Below are 20831 nucleotides of genomic sequence, written 5' to 3'. Positions count from 1 at the left end.
CCCAGGTCGACTTCAGACTGCTGTGCTGGCAAGCAAGAATTTCAAGCCAGTGAATCTTAGCTTGCTGGGTTTTCTGGGGGTGGGATCAGCTGAGCTAGACCACTTGGCTCCCTGGCTTCAGCACCCTTTCCAGGGAAGCGAATGGTTCTGTCTCACTGGAGTTCCAGGTGCCACTGGTGTATGAAAAAAAAAAAAAACTCCTGCAGCTAGCTCGGTGTCTGTCAAAACAGCCACCCAGTTTCATGCTTGAACTCCAGGGCCCTATCTTCCAGTCTGCGGGTTGCAAAGACTGTGGGCAGAGCATAATATTTGGGCTGGAATGCACTGTCTTTCATGGTACAGTCCCTCACAGCTTCCCTTGGCTTGGGGAGGGATTTCCCTGGCCCCTTGTACTTCCTGGGAGAGGTGACACCCCACCCTCCTTTGGCTTGTCCTCCATGGGCTACACCCACTGTCTAACCAGTCCCAGTGAGATGAGCCAGGTACCTCAGTTGGAAATACAGAAATCACCCACCTTCTGTATTGATCTTGCTGGAAGCTGCAGACTGAAGCTGTTCCTATTCGGCCATCTTGACAGATGCACAAATTACTTTTAAAATGGAAGGAATCTTACATCTTCTTATCATTGTTCTTTTCTGTTTTCTTCCCCCATCTCATCTTAACCCTCATTCTTAAAACATTCTCCAAACAAAAATAAGAACCACTACAAAACAGAGTCTTGCATATCTAAGTGTATAGCACATTTCTACTTAAGAGACTGAACATTAAAAAACACTTTCTAAACTGAGCAAAGTTCATACTTAATCTATTTCACAGTCATAATCATCCATCATCCATGTTGATTCTGATGCTGGAGGGGTCTTCAGGTTTTGATTTCTTTTTGGTCTCTTTGCTTTTCTCAGTCAGATGAAAGTGATGCTCACATTGCCTCATGATATTCTTGGAAGACATCCAGCTCTTCCCTTGCTGTTCAGCTGGTGCTGCACATTGTCCTCCCCTTACATCTGTGTCCTTGGCCATCAGGACTTCTCTCACTTTTAGGAGACTGCAGGTGCAATTCCAGGGATTTCCATCCAGGTACAGGTGCCTGAGGCAAGGCAGACCCTCTAAGGCTTTTAGGTCTAAGGCAGAGATCTTATTGTTCCTCAGGTTTAGAACATGAAGCTGCTTGAAGTCCTTGAGCTCCCGTTCAGCAATATTCTGGATGGCATTGCCTGGTTAAGGTCCCTGGGAGCCTGCAAAGCATAGAAACAGGATGTGAGAGGAGGCCATGCCCATCATTCCACAACTATCAGGGCAACAGTAACTGGGCAGCATTGCCTTTTCATACAGCTCTGTCTCTTCTCAAGCTAGGAAACAAGATTTATTTGAGAAAATTAATTATAAGCACAAATCTCAGTGTTATTCTATGGATCTTTAACTTTGTCTCATAGAGCTTATGTTCTAACCCTCTGATTTTTCTGGCTCCTATTCATAAACTCTTTAGTTTTTTTTCTTGTGAAATGAGATCACTCAAACAAATTGATAAGAAAAACACTAAGTTCCCAATTTCTAAGGTGGCAAAGGCCATTAATCAATAATTTACAGAAGAAGCAGTAAAAGTGTCAAATAAAAGTATGAAAAAGTGTTGTTCTTCATGAATATAAAAGGCAAATTAAAAAATGAAATGTTTTAATATAGCAAATTAAAACATGGCTTTAATTTTAAAACACTGCTGCTGTGGGTATAGTAAAATCTGTTGGTAGAAGTGTAAATTGGTAGGCCGGGCGCAGTGGCTCACACTTGTAATCCCAGCACTTTGGGAGGCTGAGGCGGGCGGATCACCAGGTCAGGAGATCGAGACCACGGTGAAACCCCGTCTCTACTAAAAATACAAAAAATTAGCCGGGCGTGGTGGCGGGCGCCTGTAGTCCCAGCTACTCGGAGAGGCTGAGGCAGGAGAATGGCATGAACCCGGGAGGTGGAGCTTGCAGTGAGCCGAGATTGCGCCACTGCACTCCAGCCTGGGCGACAGAGCAAGACTCCGTCTCAAAAAAAAAAAGAAGTGTAAATTGGTATCGTTTAGGAAACAATTTAGTAATATGTATCAAATTTAATTAATATCATGCCTTTTGACCTAGGAAATAATAGAAAAAGTGAATATTTATTGATAAAGATGTTTGTCACATATTTGATACTTATAACAGCAAAAAAAAGACTAATGCTCAATGATTTTAAATGATGAGATGATGGACTATTATGTGATTAGAAAAATCATGGGTTTTGATTTTTTTTTTAATGCAGGGTCTGTCTCTGTAGCCCAGACTGGAGTGCAGTACTGAGATCTCAGCTCACTGCAACCTCTGGCTCACCAGCTCAAGTGATCCTTCTACCTCAGCCTCCTGAGTAGCTGGGACCACAGGCACACACCACCACACCGGGCTAATTTTTTCTATTTTTGGTAGAGACAGGGTTTCATCATGTGGCCCAGGCTAGTCTGGAACTCCTGGACTCAAACAATCCACTGACCTTGGCCTCCAAAAGTGCTGGGATTACAGGTGTGAGTCACCGCGCCTGGCCTGATGTTTTAAAATAATTTTTAAAATAACAGTTATATGAAAAAGCTTTTGTAACTATGACTAAAAAAATCTAGGAGCTATAAAAAATTGATAAAATATCAACATTAAAAAGATTTTAAAAGAAGTTGTGTGTAGCAAAAGACAGGCAAAATCAAAAGACAAATGATAAACTGGGGATAAGTATGATGTCTGCACTTCATATCAAACAAAGAATTAATCTTCTTAATATACAAAAAGCCCTTAAAATTGAGAAGAAAAGATTATAAAATAAAACAGAAAAATGGGCAAAAAAACAAATGGAAGTTCACATAAAAAGCAAAGCAAAGGGCCCTGAAGTCTTCAACTTTATGCAGAACAGAAATTAAATTAAAGCTACTCAGAGATGCCACTTAACACTTATCAGATTGGTAAAAATTCTAAGCCTTAGCAATCTGGTCTGTGAACAAAGCTGTGAAGAAACAGATATTCTCACATATTGCTAATGGGAGTCTAAAATGGCACAGCCCCTATGGAGAAAAATTTAGCCAAACCTAACAAAAAAATACATATTTATCCTTTAGACCAGCAATCTCACTTCTAGGAATACACCCTGAAGATAAGACTTTACACATATAAACAGTATATGTGGCATTTATTATATTATTTATAACAGCAAAATGTTGGAAGCAACCCAGTATATTAGTAAAGAACTACTATGCAGCCTTAAAAAAATAAAATAATAAAAAAAAGAGGCTGGTCTCTATGAATTACCATGAAGTGATTTCCAGAAAGTACTGTTAAAGAGAAAAAAAGCAAGAAACAAAGCAGTACATATAGTACACTAGTTTTTGTGTAAGAAAGGGGGAAATAAGAATTACATATACACGTTTACTTATTTGGGGCAACTGGAGGAGAATGATAAATCAGAAATCAATAAAAATGGTTACATATAGGAAGTGTTTGGTTCCATGTGATTTTAACTTTTCAACCATGTTAATGTTTTACATGTTCACAAAAACAAAATCAAGTCCAAAAACTGAACACAAACAGGAACAAGCATATCTAATTAATTAATCAAATGTTTATATTTGTAACATAGTCATACAGAGAAAAGAAAAATTACTCTGACTGAACATACTTAGTGGATATATTTAAGCCTTAGATTCTAAGGACAAAAAGATCTCGAAATTTCTCTTAGTATGTTTATTGTTAATATTAATGTTAATAATGAAAGTTTGAAATTTTTTATGAATATTATCCAGCAAAACAAATAAGTAAATATATTCATGTCATTAGGAAACTATACTTTCATTGTAAGAGAAAAAGAGGAAAATATTTTTAAAAAACCCTCTCTGATGTTAAATATGAATTGAAAATGTCAATGTGAATTCATAATTTTAAAAAATATATTTTCTAGCTCTTGTTTGCTGAAGGGACCTAGAAACAATATTACATTCTAGTAGCAATGCTACCCCAATGACATGAGAACACCAAGCACACAGATCTTAGCTGCTGAATTCCAATCTTTACTGGAAAGAACCAGAGCTTCTTGGAGAAATGACTGATTCTATGTCTAGGGAAAAAAACCCATAGAGTTTCTCAGCCAGAATGTGATAAAATGTTTAAGGATTAATGGAACACCCATTGGGATGGCTACTGTCAAAATAATGGAAATAAAAAGTATTGGCAAGGATGTGGGGAAATTGGAAGCCTTTTGCACCGTTGGTGGGAATGTAAAATGGTGCAGCTGCTGTGAAAATAATAATTTTTTATTTTTAAAAAACTAAAAATAGAATTAGCATATAGTTTAGCAATTCCACTTCTGGCTATATATCCAAAAGAACTTAAAGCAGAGTCTTGAAGAGATATTTGTACCTCCATGTTCATAGCAGCATTCTTCACAATAGCCAAAAGGTATAAGAAACCCAAGTGTCCATTTACAGACAAATAAATAAACCAAATGTGGTCTATACATAAAATGGAGTATTATTCACCCTTAAAAAGGAAGGAAAATTTGACACATGCTACAGCATACATAAACCTTGAAGATATTATATTATGCTACATGAAAGAAGCCAATCACAAAGACAAATACTGTATGAGTCCACTTATGTGAAATATCTAGAATAGTCACATTCATAGAAACCTAAAATTAGAAAGTAGAATGGTGGTTGTCAGGGGCTAGGAGGAGGGGAATATGGAGAGTTTTGTAATAGGTATAGAGTTGTAGTTTTGTAAGATAGAAACTTCTGTAGGTTGGTTGCACAAGAATGTGACCATACTTAACATCACTGAAATGTACACTTAAAGATAAATTTTACCTTATGTGTATTTTACCACAACTAAAAAAAAAAAAAAAAAGATTAGTGGAGTCATGTCTCATGAACAGAGGAACTACCTTGGAGGGGCTCCCATTAGCCACATTTGTGACAATTTGGGCACCAAAAGAGACTAGCAACTGTAAGTGATCAAAACATACCAAATAAATTAAAATCCATGGGTTTATAGTGATACTTGGGAAAAAAACAGAAAAGAGGAAGAGAGAGAGAGAAAAAAATTATGTTAAGTGGAAAAAATAGAATACAAAATCGAATGATCCCAAATATGTAAAAACAAATTATGTGCTTATGTCTAGACAAAGGCTCTGGTTGAACAATTCTGGATGATTTTTTAATTTTTCAGCATATTAAGTTTTCAAGTTTGAACAGCTATTGCTTTATAATCAGGAAGAAAATGCAGGTTTTTTAAAACTGAATACCAATTTGAAAAATGTCATGCTCATGCCTGTTGATTAAAAAATAGAAAAGAAGGCCGGGCGTGGTGGCTCACGCTTGTAATCCCAGCACTTTGGGAGGCCGAGGCGGGCGGATCACGAGGTCAGGAGATCGAGACCACGGTGAAACCCCGTCTCTACTAAAAAATACAAAAAATCAGCCGGGCATGGTGGCGGGCGCCTGTAGTCCCAGCTACTCGGAGAGGCTGAGGCAGGAGAATGGCGTGAACCCAGGAGGCAGAGCTTGCAGTGAGCCGAGATTGTGCCACCGCACTCCAGCCTGGGCGACAGAGCGAGACTCCGTCTCAAAAAAAAAAAAAAAAAAAGAAAAGAAAAGAATCACAACGGTGAACGTGAAAATCTTTTTCCTACACAGAAACTTTGTAGTAAGTGCTTTCCTTTTTATGAAATACAAAACATCTGAAAGTGTAATAGGGAAAAAAAGCCCTTCAAATTGAAATACCACCTGAATGCTATTATCATACAAAGTGAACATACTGGATATATATTCAGGAATTTTAGTATTCAGTGTAGTTTATTGTGGCAGTCCCAGTTATAGAAGTGTTATATCAAAAAGAGAAAACAAATAAGTTTAGCCATATTCTATGCCAATATTACCTTTTGCTTGTTATAGTATTATTATTATTACATGAATTTTATCCCAAAAGGTCAGTATTTTGGGTTTTTAGCCCTTAGCCTACATTTTGCCTTCGGGGTTTTCTTTTTTAAACTAAATTTGTCGTTTTATATTTGTAATCATATCCTATACAGTAATATGTATACATAAGTACTTACGCTTTTTGAGTAAAAATACTCAATCATTTAAAGTGTCTTCTTCTTAGATAGAATAAAGTTAACCTAATAAAGTAGATTAATTTACCAGGGAAAATCACTTTATGCCTTCTAACAGTTTGATAATTAAATTCAATTCAAAGTTAATCTCCAAGAAAATATAATTTTGTGCACACACCAGCTTATCTAAGGTTAATTTCTAAATGGTATACAGAAAATCTCTTATGTATAGGTTCCCCCCTGCCAAGGAAAAATAGACTATTGTTGGATTGTGTAGTAAGCAAGACTTCGTTCCCATTGCAGAGGACAATGAAGCCTAACTGGGAAAGATCGCTAGAGTAAACAGGTGTCAAAAAGTCCCAATGTATTAAGACTTATGTTCTAACTTAAGCCATTCTGTTTACCACTGTGTGGTTTTAGGTAAGTCATTTTGCTTCTTAAAGATCCTAATTTTCCACCCTACAGATGAACCATTCAATACACAGAAGTCCCATAACCAATGTTAGAGAATGAAAATGAGCAAGCCAAGTTTTCTAGGAAACGAATACAATTATCCAGTTCTTGGATGTGTATCCAAAAATTGTGCCTGTTCTTAGCTTGCCTTTTTTTTCCTGTCTTGTTTGTATAGAAGTCATCACCAAAATGACATTGTAAGAGAAATCGCTATTTATCCTGGTTTTGTGACTTTCTGACAGCCACTTATTGCTTTGATATAATTTGTCTTTATAAGTCTGATTTATATTTTAAAGTAGCTCTGATTTTAAAATAAACAATTTTCTAGAAATGCTATCATGTTCTTTGGGTAGCTATTGCTTTTTAGAGTAAAATGGGGCACAGCCCATTTTGCAGTAGATAGACGTTGGGTGTAAGATAAAACGCTATCTGCATTAGATTGTAAGAAGCCATTCTAGATTTCAATTATCTGAAGAGTGGATAAAAAGAGATAATCTAATTTATATTTATTCACTAAGCTGCAAATTGATGAAATCTGAAGCAGCAACAATTGAAGTCCAGTTCCTGGGCATTTGAAGTAGTATAGTTATTTTATTGACAGTAGAGTAAATCCTAGAGGCAGGACTATGCAGTGGCTAAACTTCCCTGGCTCTGGAGTTAAACTACTGTGTTTAAATTCTGACTATGACGTGGACCAAGTTTCTGAATGCCTCTAAGCCGTAACGCCCTAGTCTGTAAATTATTAGGTAAACCAGTGTACCTACCTTCACAGAATTATTGTATGTATCTAAGTTCACTGCTGGTTTTAGTAAGCACTTAACAAATGTTAGGTATTATTTTCTATCTCAATTAGTGTAATGAGGCAAATGTAGTAGGTCTTTGAATATATGTGTACCTAAAACCATATACTACTATTTTCTTGATGAAATGTAGAATGGAGGATGGTAGGCAAAAGAAAAGATATGCTGAAATATCGTTGGTGATAGTAGCAGGTTGCCTGTGTTAATAGTTTACTTGTAGAAAACTGAATTGTATATTATAGATAGTGTGTATGAAGAAGAAGTATGCAAATTTTTAAAAGTTGTAATGTTTAAAGGCCATAAATAAAAATTTTTAAATTAAAATATAAGGAATAGATATTATCATGTTTCAAGTTTTAACTTTTTTTTTTTTTTTTTGTAAACAGGGTCTTGCTTTGTCACCCAGGCTGGAGTGCAGTGGCACAATCATGGCTCACTGCAGCCTCAACCTCCGGGGCTCAAGTAATTCTCCTCCCTCAGCCTCCTGGGTAGCTGGGACCACAGGCATGCACCACCACACCCAACCAATTTTTTAAAAAACTTTTGTAGAGATGGGATCTCACTATGTTGCCCAGGCTGGTTTTGAACACTCGGCTGAAGTGATCTGCTGGCCTCAGCCTCCCAAAGTGCTGGGATTACAGGCATGAACTACTGTGCTCAACCATATTTTAACTTTTAATGAGAGGAAAACCACAGGGAAACCTTTCTGGGTCTTTCCCACTTGTCAATCAAAACAAAACAGGGCTGAGGTGTGGAGGCAGTGTTGATAGGGGTATTTCAAAGCAAAGAACTTTGCTATCACAGCTGGCCAAGTACTTTGACAGAGCAGACAGTTGTGTTGCTTAATTTAAGCCTCACAGGAAAAGCCCACTCCCACCTCTTGTTACTGGCCCCATTGTCCTTGCAAAGTAGCTCTTGACCCTAGCTGCATATTAAATTCATCTGGGGAGCTTTTCAAAAGTAGTGATGCCTGAGTCCAGGGGCATCTGATTTAATTGGTTTGAAGTGAGGCCTAGGTATAATTATGCTTTTTAAAAATATTTCTCCATATAATTCTAATGTGAAGCCAGATTTGAGAACTATGGCTAGCTCATGCTTGCAATTCCACTATACATTCCACGGGGTAAAACACTGTGCTTTCTGTACTCACTTGTTAAAACACAAATACTCTGACAAGAGTAAATAATTAAGCTACTTTTCCCACTCTAAAGACTTAGCAGGATTACTCAACAAAATGCTTTCTAAAAGTCACTTGAGTAGAAAAACCCACCAAGTTCACAATATTGCTCATGGCTGTCATAGCCTGCTGTCACATCTTTTACATGATATAGTTACTGTCTAACCTGTTGTATGAGTTTTTATTTTATACACTATATTTTTCCCTTGGAGTTGGGGCAGTCAGTAATTAAAAAATAAGGCCTGTGGCCGGGCACGGTGGCTTACGCCTATAATTCCCGCACTTTGGGAGGCCGAGGCGGGAGGATCACGAGGTCAGGAGATGGAAACCATCCTGGCTAACATGGTAAAACCCCGTCTCTACTAAAAATACAAAAACAAAATTAGCCAGGCATGGTGACGGGCGCCTGTAGTCCCAGCTACTCAGGAGGCTGAGGCAGGAGAATGGCGTGAACCCAGGAGGCGGAGCTTGCAGCCAGCCGAGATCCAGCCACTGCACTCCAGCCTGGGCGACAGAGCGAGACTGCATCTCAAAATAAATAAATAAATAAATAATAAGGCTTGTAACACAGTCAAGAAGTTATTTAAATAAAAAGTAGTAGAATCTTGAGGCACTGCAAGTGTGTTTTCACCTTAGGGCCTTTGAATCGGCTGTTCTCTCTAGAAAACTTTCTCCCAAATAGCTTCGCAGCTAAATCCCTCACCTTCTTCCAGTCTTTGATCAAAAGTTATGTTTTCATGAGGGTTACCTTTCTTACCTTATTTAAAATTGCAACCAGCCACCTCACCCACTACACTCTTGAACCTGATAATCATGCCCTTTTTTGTTGTAAGCTATAATAGCTAATATAGTCTGAATACTATATATTTTACTTATGTATTATGTTTGTTATTAGTCTTCCCCTGCTAGATTTTAAACTGTATACAACTGGAAGTTTTATCTCTTTTATTACACTGATGTATCCCAAGTGTCTGGTAAAATACCTGGCACATGGTAAGTGCTCAAAAGATATTGATTAAATTAAAGCAATTGTGTATTCATGCTTATGCAGTAAAAGAAATTAATTACTTTGAAATCACCTTCAAAATATATTTTGAAATATTGATTTCTCTTGGAAACATCACTTTTTGATGTTTTACACTGAGTACAGTTACCATACTATGTAATTTAAAAATCCCCTTTTCAACTAGAAAAAGTAACATCTCTACATATCAAAGATAATTTTCCCTTTTTTATTGATAAAAAATTATTATAGGCTGGGACTATAATTAGTGGCTCATGCCTATAATCCCAGCACTTTGAGAGGCTGAGGTGGGAGGATCACTTGCTCCCAGGAGTTTGAGACCAGCCTGGGCAGTAGCAAGAACTCATCTCTAAAAAAAATTATTTTAATTAGCCAGATATGGTGCATGCCTGTAGTCTCAACTACTCAGGAGGCTGAGGGGAGAGGCCTGCGTTAGCTCAGGAGGTTGAGGCTGCAGTGAACCATCATCACCCCACTGCACTCCAGCCTGGGTGACAGAGTGAGACCCTGTCTGAAAAATATATATAAGACACAATAAAATTAGGTAAATAGAGTACCATAGGATTCTACAGAAACCAGAAGTTGGTATATTAATTATGAGAAATTTGGTAATGCTAATAGCCAGGGCAAGAAGCCTTTTATTTTTTCAATAAAGTGCTGAAAGGAAAAAAAGAATCCACTGATAGACAAACATAGTATCATTTTAAAGAGAATAATAGTGATTCATCCTACATTTTAAAAATTTATCTATTTTAAAATGTAGAACATAAAGTTTAAAGAAATAGGATCAATTAATATAAACACATGTTGCATTAGTTATAAATTATGAGTTGTTAGGGGGAACAGGTGCAGCAGTTTGGGTATAAAGGGAGGGATATTCGGGAAGAGATTGTCCAAGTGTGAGGGCGTGCTTGTGTGTGTGTGTGTGTGTGTGTGTGAGAGAGAGAGAGAGAGAGAGTGAGGGAGACAGAGAGAGAGAGAGAGAACTGAAGGGATAACCAAAACCAGAAGGTAAGACCAACCTGGTGGACTCACCCACTCATACAGACAGACACACAGAGAAATAACCAAAGCCAGCTTAAGCTCTTTAAAGGTCACAGCACTGAAAAGAATATGAGGCTCCCCAATAAGTAATTCAAAATAAATACAATGTTACATTGTAAAGTTTTAATTTTCCCCCAATAACTACTACTTCAATGCATTTTAAATTATAAATATCTTACTATATTTTCCCCCTTATTTTTTCCTGGTGTCCTTGTTTTGCTAGCAGCTAAGCTCAGGCCTACTGACTGTTGATTATCCAGGCAATATACAGTATGAAACTGATACACAATCTTTACAGTGTCTTCATATTATGTTTGCTACTAGAGATATCACCTGTTGGTGTCTTGTTGAGAGGTGAAGCCAGCTGGGCTTCTGGGTTGGGTGGGGACTTGGAGAACTTTTCTGTCTAGCTAAAGGATTGTAAACACACCAATCAGCGCTCTGTGTCTAGCTAAAGGTTTGTAAATGCACCAATCAGCACTCTGTAAAAACGCACCAATCAGCGCTCTGTGTCTAGCTAAAGGTTTGTAAATGCACCAATCAGCACTCTGTAAAAATGGATCAATCAGCACTCTGTAAAATTGAACAATCAGCACTCTGTAAAATGGACCAATCAGCAGAATGTGGGTGGGGCCAAATAAGGAAGTAAAAGCTGGCCACCCTAGCCAGCAGCAGCAACTGGCTTGGGTGTCTTTCTACGCTGTGGAAGCTTTGTTCTTTCGCTTGCAATAAATCTTGCTGCTGCTCACTCTTTGGGTCCACGCTACCTTTATGAGCTATAACACTCACTGTGAAGGTCTGCAGCTTCACTCCTGAAGTCAGCAAGACCATGAACCCACCAGAAGGAAGAAACTCTGGACACATCTGAACATCTGAAGGAACAAACTCCAGACGCACCATCTTTGAGACCTGTAACACTCACTGCAAGGGTCTGCGGCTTTATTATTGAAGTTAGCAAGACCAAGAACTCACCAGAAGGAACCAATTCTGGACACATTGTCCCATAGACAAGATAGATAAAGTTAGTGCAGGAGTGAGTTTGAGGGCTGGAGATTCCACACCTCTGTTTAAAACTTCTATCCCTAAATCCTTGTGTAGCCTTGATCAGATAATTCACGTTTGCTCTAATTCTCTTGCTTATATGATGTGCTGAATTGTCCAAATCTTCAGAAAATTTTTACGGTAGCTACAATAAATGAAAATACTCATTCACCGTAGGGGTATGGATGACAGCGGGCTCTGCCCCAGGGCCAGGTTGGAGAGCTGAGAACACCTCTGCAGGGCTCCAGCTTCGAAGAAACTCACAATGTTGTTGTCCAGAATCAAATGTTTCAAGTCTTGGAGGTCCTGGAAGTCTTGCGCTGTAACTCTCTGAATCAGGTTATTGCTACAATCAAGTTTTTGTAGCTTTACTGGTAGTCTGAAGGGCAACATTTGGAGCTGGTTTTGGGACAGATCAAGAGCAGTTATATTGGTAAGGAACTGTGCCCCATTGATGGAAGAGAGTAAGTCTTCTGACAGGTAAAGATGGGAAAGATTCTCCAAGTGTCTTGTGTCTCAAAACCTTACCATTCTGAGCTGGTTTCTTTCCATCTCTAAAAATAGCAATGATTTGGGTAGATTGATAGGAACTTTAGTCAGAAAGTTACCACTGAAACTGAGAAATTGCAAAGACTACAGAGAAGTAAAGAAGCTATTGTATAAGATGTAGCTTATTATTCTCCAGGCTCATATGTGTCAGATGGGGAAGTATCAGGGGTCCAGCTATGGCCTCCATATTGTTACCATCCAACATCAAACTTTGCAAACTGACAAGGGAGGAGAAAGTGCTGGGAGAGAGGGAAGAGATCAGGTTGTTTTTATGTTCGAGGATTTTTAATTTCTTCAGTCTTTCAAAATCGGATCCATGTAGGACATTTATTGAGTTATCATTTAGTTTTAACACTTCAAGACTGGCTGGGAGAGAACTAGGGACTCATCTTAACTTATTTATCCAGAGTTCTAAGGTCTTCAAAGTACTCAGAGTTTTGAAGGTGTCATTTTCTGCTGACTCTGTTACACTGGCCAGCAGAACAGAATCTTCTAAAGCCAACATTCGGGTGAAGTCAGACAGCTACAAAAAATGTGGAGGCAGGGAAGGGGAAGAAAAAGCAATAAATTAATATTGTTTAAAAAATACCATATACACTGTCATTACAATACTAATAATACTTCAGATTTCTCTTCAGATTCTATTTTAAATTATCTCTTGGAAAAGGGTTGAAACTCAGATCCTGAATATTTTTATTTATGATTGATAACATCATTGTAAGGTATGAAAAATATTCTAAGCACTTTCACGCAGCATCGATAGACACATTTTATTGGCCAACTTTTACTGCATATTCTCTGACCCAGCAAATTTACTTATAGGCAGAGATACTTACAAACTGCAAAATGATTCATGCACTAGGATGGTCTTTGTTGTATCATCTCATATTAGCCATAAATTGAAACAATCTGGAAATCTTTCACCAAATTGTTAGTAGTTTCTAAATCTAGAGGGTAAGATTACAAAGGATTTTCATTAGCTACATTTTGCATTGTTTAACATTATGAATCACACCTTTTAAAAAGGCATTAAAAATTACAAAAATGTAAATGTCCCAGTCTGTTATCACTAGGATGTGCTTACTGAAAACACTTTCAACTATATTTTATTTTGGAAAATGAGCCTACCTGTTTCCTATACCCAATTTTCACTTCACCAATGAAAAAAATTCATAAAGAGACAAATGTGATACATGTTATCTCCCTCTGTCTCTGTAGAGCAAAGAGTTCATTCATGCATATATCCCAGACCTAATGCCACTCTTCCTCTAGAATTTAGATATTTGCCAAATCTGATATACTTTCTTCGTGTTTTGCAAATTCCCTTGTCTCTCTACGTGCCTGCCAACCTCTGAGCTTAATACCCGCATCTTTTTCTCAATGTTGTAATTATCTTTATTTGGTGCTAGGAGTAAGGTTATGTTTAAGCAGAAAAAGGAATTGTTCCATGTTTTCTTCAGGTTGATAAATCTTCACAAAATTTTCAGTCTGCCTTAGAATTCAATGAAGCTGCAGTTTTCAGTATACAATTTCACGTGTCTTACTATCCACAGTTTTTAAATATTTGACTTAATTATGCAGTTGAGCACTTTTATAATGCCAGTACATGATTAACACCTTCAAGGTGAGTTAATTTGGCATCATATATTTATTATAGGTACTTATATTCTGGGAGGATATGTGATGTGAATTATCGTGTATTTTTAAACATCTCTAATAAGTTACTCCATTAGGGGAGACTCTCCAGTTAAAATTTCCATGAATGAATATTTTTAATCATAATGGTTTCAGCAGTTGCCTTGGGTTACATATTGCTGCTAACATTTTATATTTTCTTAATGATTTATCAGTTATATTGAATAGTCCTAGTCCCAATAATGATAGATTTTATTCTTGCATTAATTGAGTATCTATGAGTGCCAAGTGCTTTTTTATATATCACCAATCTCCTAATAACCCAGCAAGTTTACTATTATCAACACTGGCTTCTAGATGAGGAGACTAGGAGAACTTAATGTGAAAGAATTCAGAATTTCAGCAAGGTCTGTTGAACTGCAAACCCCTTTCTTCCTTAGCTACACCATTTTCTAAAGCATTTTCTATTGCATTTGGCCTGTAATTAATGTTTTTCAAAAGAGGCTCAAGATCTAGACACAAATCACAGAGCTTTAAAAAAGCAGAGATTTTAGGGATTATCTAATCTAAATCTCCCATTTCAGGAATAAAGAATTTCAGGCCCAAAAAAGTTAAATAACCTGCTGAAGACTCAGTGTTCTTTACACTCCATTCTGAAATGCCTTTTTGTAGGCTTATCTTTTATATAAAGTCAGAAATGTCTCTAGACATATCTTTATGTCTTGGACTGTTGAGATCCCCCAAAAAGAACTGGGTATTATATTTCTACTTATATCTGAGTGACTATAAACAAAAAATGATTACTAACTATGCAATAAGTCTCAGAGATGACATGGATCAGAATGGGCAATTTATTTTGGGAATGGACAAGGGATGGTGTCAAAGCTTCAATTTGTCTTGATTTCTATTTATAAAGTATACAGACTGGGCTAAATAGACTTCATATTCTTAAATCACTATTATTAAGCATAGAAAGCATTTTCTTTCTTTCCTTCTTTTTTTTGGTCAGCGTCAATAGAGATTACACTTAATTATTAATTAAAATGGCTATAATTTTAGAAATATTTACTATATTTAATTTTTACAAAGCCCTATGCATAAACATAATTATTCCATTTTCAGAGAGGGAAACTAAGGCTCAAGAAAGTGGAATAACCAGCCAAGTATATCCTTTTCTAGTGGAAAAGTTGGGCTACTAACCCAGGTTTATCTTACCCCAGTGCATATATTTTTAGCCTTACTGCTATAACATCCTTTAGCTGAAGAAAATAGAATTATGGTGCCACATAACAATGAGGAAGACTCCTGCTGACTTTCAACTTTTCAGTTGGGTTTACAGAGCTGACAAAGGGAAAAAAATTCTGCCAGACCCATTTTTCCATTTCCATGGCTTAAGCAGGGCTGCACACAAGATATGTGGAAAGAAATGCTTTTGCCCTAGAGCTAACCTTGGGGCTACAGGCAGCTTTTCCAATATTGCTTAAAAAGCAAGGCCAGTAAACTGAAGTAGAGCACAGGATAGCTCCTGCTAGCTTCCCCAGGAAAGGCTTTGTTTCTGGTTTCAATCCTAGGCAGACCCTGCTCCAAGTAGTAAAGGGAACACACCCTTTTCTGGCTCCTTATAGATCCAATGTACAACGAAACTGACACACACACAAAGTGATGGTTTCAGACCTGTGTGAACCAAGCCAGGAATGAGTTTGTAAAACAATGTTGGATTTTTTCCTGATCATCAAAGCAACATTTTTTCTCTACAAACAATTTTTTAATTCTGGAAAATATATAGAGAGTATAAAATAACCCATAATCCCCCCATTCAGTAATAATCCTTGTTTATATATTTCTTATGAAGAATTTCAATAAGCTTCTTCTCTTCCACAAAAGATGTAAAGTACAATCATTTTAACTGACTGCTACCATAACTACATTCCCATTTGTCTTCTACCTGTGAAGAGAATATATCACTTTGGCTTATCCATTTGAATGGCAATAGTGAAGTAAACTTAATGATTTTTTACACATGTGGACACAAAGTATGAACCAAACCTACAATCCTCTAAATAGGAGTGACTTGGGTCACCTAGCACATTGTCCATTTGGTACCTCATGTAATCAGCTATTCATTGTGTCTTTCACTCAACACAGTTAAGCAGTTCATCATGGCTTGAGACTAAAGTCTGAGTTAGTGAATAGCAACAGAACAGGACAGAGGGAACAAAAGAATGAAGCTGAATTCCTTTGTTATGCCGTACCCAAAAATTAACTCAAAATGGATCATAGACCTAAATGTACCAACTAAAACTGTAAAACTCTTAGAATAAAATATAGGCATTACATTTTCATGAACTTGGATTAGGTAAAGCTAGCTTAGATATGACACCAAATGCATGACAAAAGAAAAATAGATAAATTAAGTCAGGTGTAGTAGCTCAAGACTGTAATCCCAGCACTCTGGAGGTCAAGGCAGGTAAAGAGCAGCTAGTAAAGAAAGAGCAGCTGAATATATGTGGGTGCAGAAAGATAAGAGAGCAAGGTCTGGAGAGAGGTAGGTGTGAAGGATGGAATCAAGGGCCTTGAATACAAGGAGAGACATGTCCTCTCTGGAGAAAAGAGTTTGCAAAAGTGGATGGAGACAAATTTGTACACAGTGAGCAGGGACTGAGGGAGATCAAGTTTTGTCATGATTTGTCAATAAAATGGGAGGCCAGCTATTCATTGAGAATGAGGATGGCAGGAATTGAGTATGCAACCCAACACTCTACCAAAGTTTTGGAAGATACTGAATGATTCTGTAAATTCAAACCCAATAAACAGAATGTACATCATATTTACCAAATGCAAGTGAGATATGGTCACTTAAAACCTATGCAAGTGAGATATGGTCACTTAAAACCTAAGTATTTTTAAAAGAGAAGTATCATTGGTCAGAACTTTCATCAACAAAAAGAACTTTCCTTTTCCTTAACAAAACAATCCTGTCTTTTATTATGTTTGTGTTGTGAACAGTCCTTCCAAGAAATAATTACCTAGCTTAAAGTCAGGGAAGTGGCAATGCTGCTATTCAATGAAACTAAACCAATGACAAACTGACTCATCCAATAACTGAATTTAATAAGAGGCATAATTTTATCTTATTGGCTACAAAGTACCAGTGTATAATCATTACTAGGATTAGTTGACATTCTGCTCAATAAGCATATCAAGTCCTCAGAGCAAATATTTAAATAGCTTACCCTTTAACCAGGTGTCTTGCTTGAACATTTACACTTAATGGGGTCAGACTGGCTATCTGGCATTAGACACAACAGGGTTAGAAGAGGAAAGCAAACAGACGGAGACAAGAAAATTGTGTTTATTGAGCCAGGATCTAAATACCATGCCACATATTTAAAACTATATGTTTATGGGACACTCATATGAACATTTCTTAACCAAATTAAAGGGATGGTGTCTCTGTTTGAAGGTAAGGTACACTCACTTGCTGCCTCTCTGCACCTGGCTCACAGAGAGGCATTTCTTTAGCTTAGGATTTGGATCTTTGAGGGAGAAGCAGTGAATAGTAAAGGGAAAATTAGAGAGCCATAGAATTTTCCATCTGGAAGGGGCCTGGGATCACCTATCTAATCTAGCCTTCTCACTTCATAAAGGTGCTTCCCAGAGATTTTTTTAACAGCCAACCTAAGATAGTCATATCTCTAATTAGGGGGGAAACTGGGATGAGAACTCTAGTCTCTTGATAACTTTCAAAATAGCAGAGATCAAAAATAAAAGTTCATTTATATTATATAAGTCAGACAAATCCATAGCACTCTTTTCAGTGCCCTCTGGATAAGTGGGCATAAAAATAAGTCATAATTAAAAGCACATAGAATGAGAACTGTGAGGAACTTGGCAAAACAAAAAAAATGTATTTCCTCTGTATAGGTTTCCACAAAGACACTGGTACCTGACTGATACATAGGGTTTGTGTGAATTCTTCTGATACACTGGGTTCACTTTGGTAGTCTGATGATGCTCTAAGTATCATCTTCCATCCATGGAATAAACAAAACTACATTTTCCCCTGAAAGGATTTATTCTTAATCCTGGGGACATAAAGTAGCAGTATATTTTTTGTTAAGCAAGAGTTGTTTTTACTTTGCAGCAACATAGTTTTTAATATTTTGAATAAAAATTAAAATAGAGTATCATTAACTGTAGATTCTGACTTTTGTTGTTGTTTTCCTAAAAATAAACATCCAGAGGCATATACCCATCTCAATAGTACAGAGCAAGCAGGTAGCTAGTTCAACTACCCTATTTTGATAACTAGCACATGTAAGGTATGATTATTTAAAATAAATTTAACAACCCCACACTTGCCCCTCATACTGTCTCACAAAGTAAGATTGCAACAATTTGAGTGCCGTATGGCATAATTACCTGGAGGTGATGAATTTTTCTGTGGCTGATGTACAGCCTCTTGATGGTAGAAGGAATACTTGATGGTACCTCTGTTAGTCTGTAGCATTGCGCCGACTGCATAGAATCACAGTTACATCTTCCAGGACAGTTAGGATTAAAACCTTAGTTAGGATTGCTAAGAGAGAGAAAAATAAAGAAAGCATAAAGCAGATGCATCTTCCAAAACAGGTGATCTCAGATGTAGGTAGGTGTTCAGGTGATGTCTCTTTATACCATGAAATATGATAATAAAATCTTATGAATGTGTACTCTGTCAATGTAAGATCTTAGGCAGTAAAAAAAAATTTTCTCAATTTGGGTTAAAACATTAGCAACAATTATAAAGAGGAAGGGGCTTAAACATTGATAAGCTGCCTTAATATTTGTAGGTGAGCAAAACCCTATGTTATTTATGGTTTTGAAAGCTAATCTGCAAACACTTGTATTATCTGTAGTTTCCTTGTTTTGTTAAATGTGACACTAGGGAATTAGTGGGCAAAGACAAAGAGCTGTTTTATAATGGGCCATAAAACCTTTGAATTTTGTGTGACCCTATATTAAAACCATTTTTGTGGGACTGAAACAAGGAGGTGTTGTCTTCTCACATTAACTAGTAAGGGAAAATAGGAAGGTTTTCTATTTGTTACTGCTGTTTCAGTAACATTTTATTGCTAAATAAAACAATGGTGGTACAATGGCAAGATACTTAGAGGCACAGATAACTTACTCATTTATCACTTGATCCACCCAAATATAATATTTGGAAAACAACTTTGTCACTCAAAAATATTGCTCATTCAGAGAACAAAACCTCAACATGGGTGGATTATTTTAATCTATTTTTAATAATGATAGAAAGGGCCTCTAGCTACTTCAGAGAAAGTTGTCAGATGTGAAACCTCGCTGACTACAGAGGGGAAAGCTTCACTTGTCTAGGCACTCCTTTGATGTGGCTTCTTTGTCTTGCTCTGAGCATACCTCCTGAGGGTTTTGAAAGCATTCTATGCAAAAAATTATATAAAGAAGATCTCTATCCACAAATGAAGAACTTAATTTCCTAATGCCAGCAGGCCTCAGCAGTTTGCTCTAATGAAACTCTTAATATTGAAAAGATCCTTCAGTCTCCTCTTCAACCTTGCTTCTCTGCTATAATTGTCATTTGAAATGTGAACTCTGAAAATCTGAGACAGGTCCCAGTTAATTTAGAAAGTTTATTTTGCCAAGGTTGAGAACACATGCCTGTGGCACAGCCTCAGGAAGTCCTGAGTGGTGGTCAGAGCAGTTTGGTTTTAGACATTTTAGGGAGATGTGAGACATCAATCAACATATGTATGATGAACATTGATTTGGTCTGGAAAGGTGGGGAGGGGACCTCCAGGTCAAAGGTAGATAAGAGACAAATGGTTGCATCCTTTTGAATTTCTGATTGCCTCTCCAGAGAAAGCAATCAGATATGCATTTCTTTCAGTGAACAGAGGGGTGATTTTGAATAGAATTGGAGGCAGGTTTGCCCTAAGCAGTTCCCAGATTGACTTTTCCCTTTAGCTTAGTGATTTGGGGGGCCAAATCACTAAGATATTCAGTCCCACAAGATATTTTCCTTTCACATTTCCCTCCTTTTAATGTGTTAAAATCTTTTGGAGAAAGCATTTTAGAAGAAAATGAATCTCTGGTCTCAGGTTTCATGTGATCTCTCATGGCTAGGATGTTTTATTCCTAGACAGGTGGGTCTTGAGTTATTAGGAAAGTTCATTTTTAGAAGGTTGTGAAGTGTCATGTACTATGAAAGGAAAATAGGAGGAGGAAGGGAGAAAAATAACAACAAACAAAGAACACCCTGGAAAATCAATATAGGCCACATTACTCTGAAGTCCATACATCAGTAGGCAGGTATAAAAGTGGCTTATGTATGTAAATAGGTTTCTGTTATTTTCTTCTGAAGTTTAAGCTGTCTAGCTTCATTTCGCAGGGCTTTACAAAAGCACAGCTTAGTTTTCAGTGACTCTGAATTAGGAAAAATGGGAAAAAAGGTAAAAAAATGAAAACATTATTTTAAAGTCTTCTAGCCAAGAAAAATTAGAATTTGATCCAAACTGTAGAAAATAATAAAAATTGAAAAGCATTAGGAAAGACTAGAATCTAACAACAGATATACTACAGTTTTTGAAACCTAATTATTCTCTCTCCAGTTTCCCATTTTTGCTAAAGAGAAACCATAGTAGGACTAATTTGCTTTATTACATTTGGCCTAATTATTTGTATACAGTGCAGCAAGAATAATTAATTTTTACATAACTGTTTTTTTTTCTTTTGAGATGCAGTCTCACACTGTCACCCAGGCTGCAGTGCAGTGGTGCGATCTTGGCTCAACACAGCCTTCATTTCCTGGGTTCAAGTGATTCTCCTGCCTCAGTGTCCTAAGTAGCTGGGATTACACCTAATTTTTTTTTTTTTTTTTTGTATTTTTAGTAAAGATGGGCTTTCGCTATGTTGGCCAGGCTGGTGTTAAACTCCTGACCTCAAGTGATCCACCCACCTCACCCTCCCAAAGTGCTAGGTTTAA

General features: G+C 37.1%; 1 pseudogene; it reads right to left on the bottom strand.

The window, feature by feature from the left end:
- Positions 1–800: 800 nt before the first annotated feature.
- On the bottom strand, positions 801–18445 carry LOC100607398 (annotated as a pseudogene).
- Between the last annotated feature and the right edge of the window lie 2386 nt (positions 18446–20831).

This window comes from Nomascus leucogenys, chromosome 3 (assembly GCF_006542625.1).
Source record: "Nomascus leucogenys isolate Asia chromosome 3, Asia_NLE_v1, whole genome shotgun sequence".
NCBI lineage: Eukaryota > Metazoa > Chordata > Mammalia > Primates > Hylobatidae > Nomascus > Nomascus leucogenys.
The sequence above is the reverse complement of the archived record's forward strand: the minus strand, read 5'-3'. Positions and strand labels throughout refer to the sequence as shown.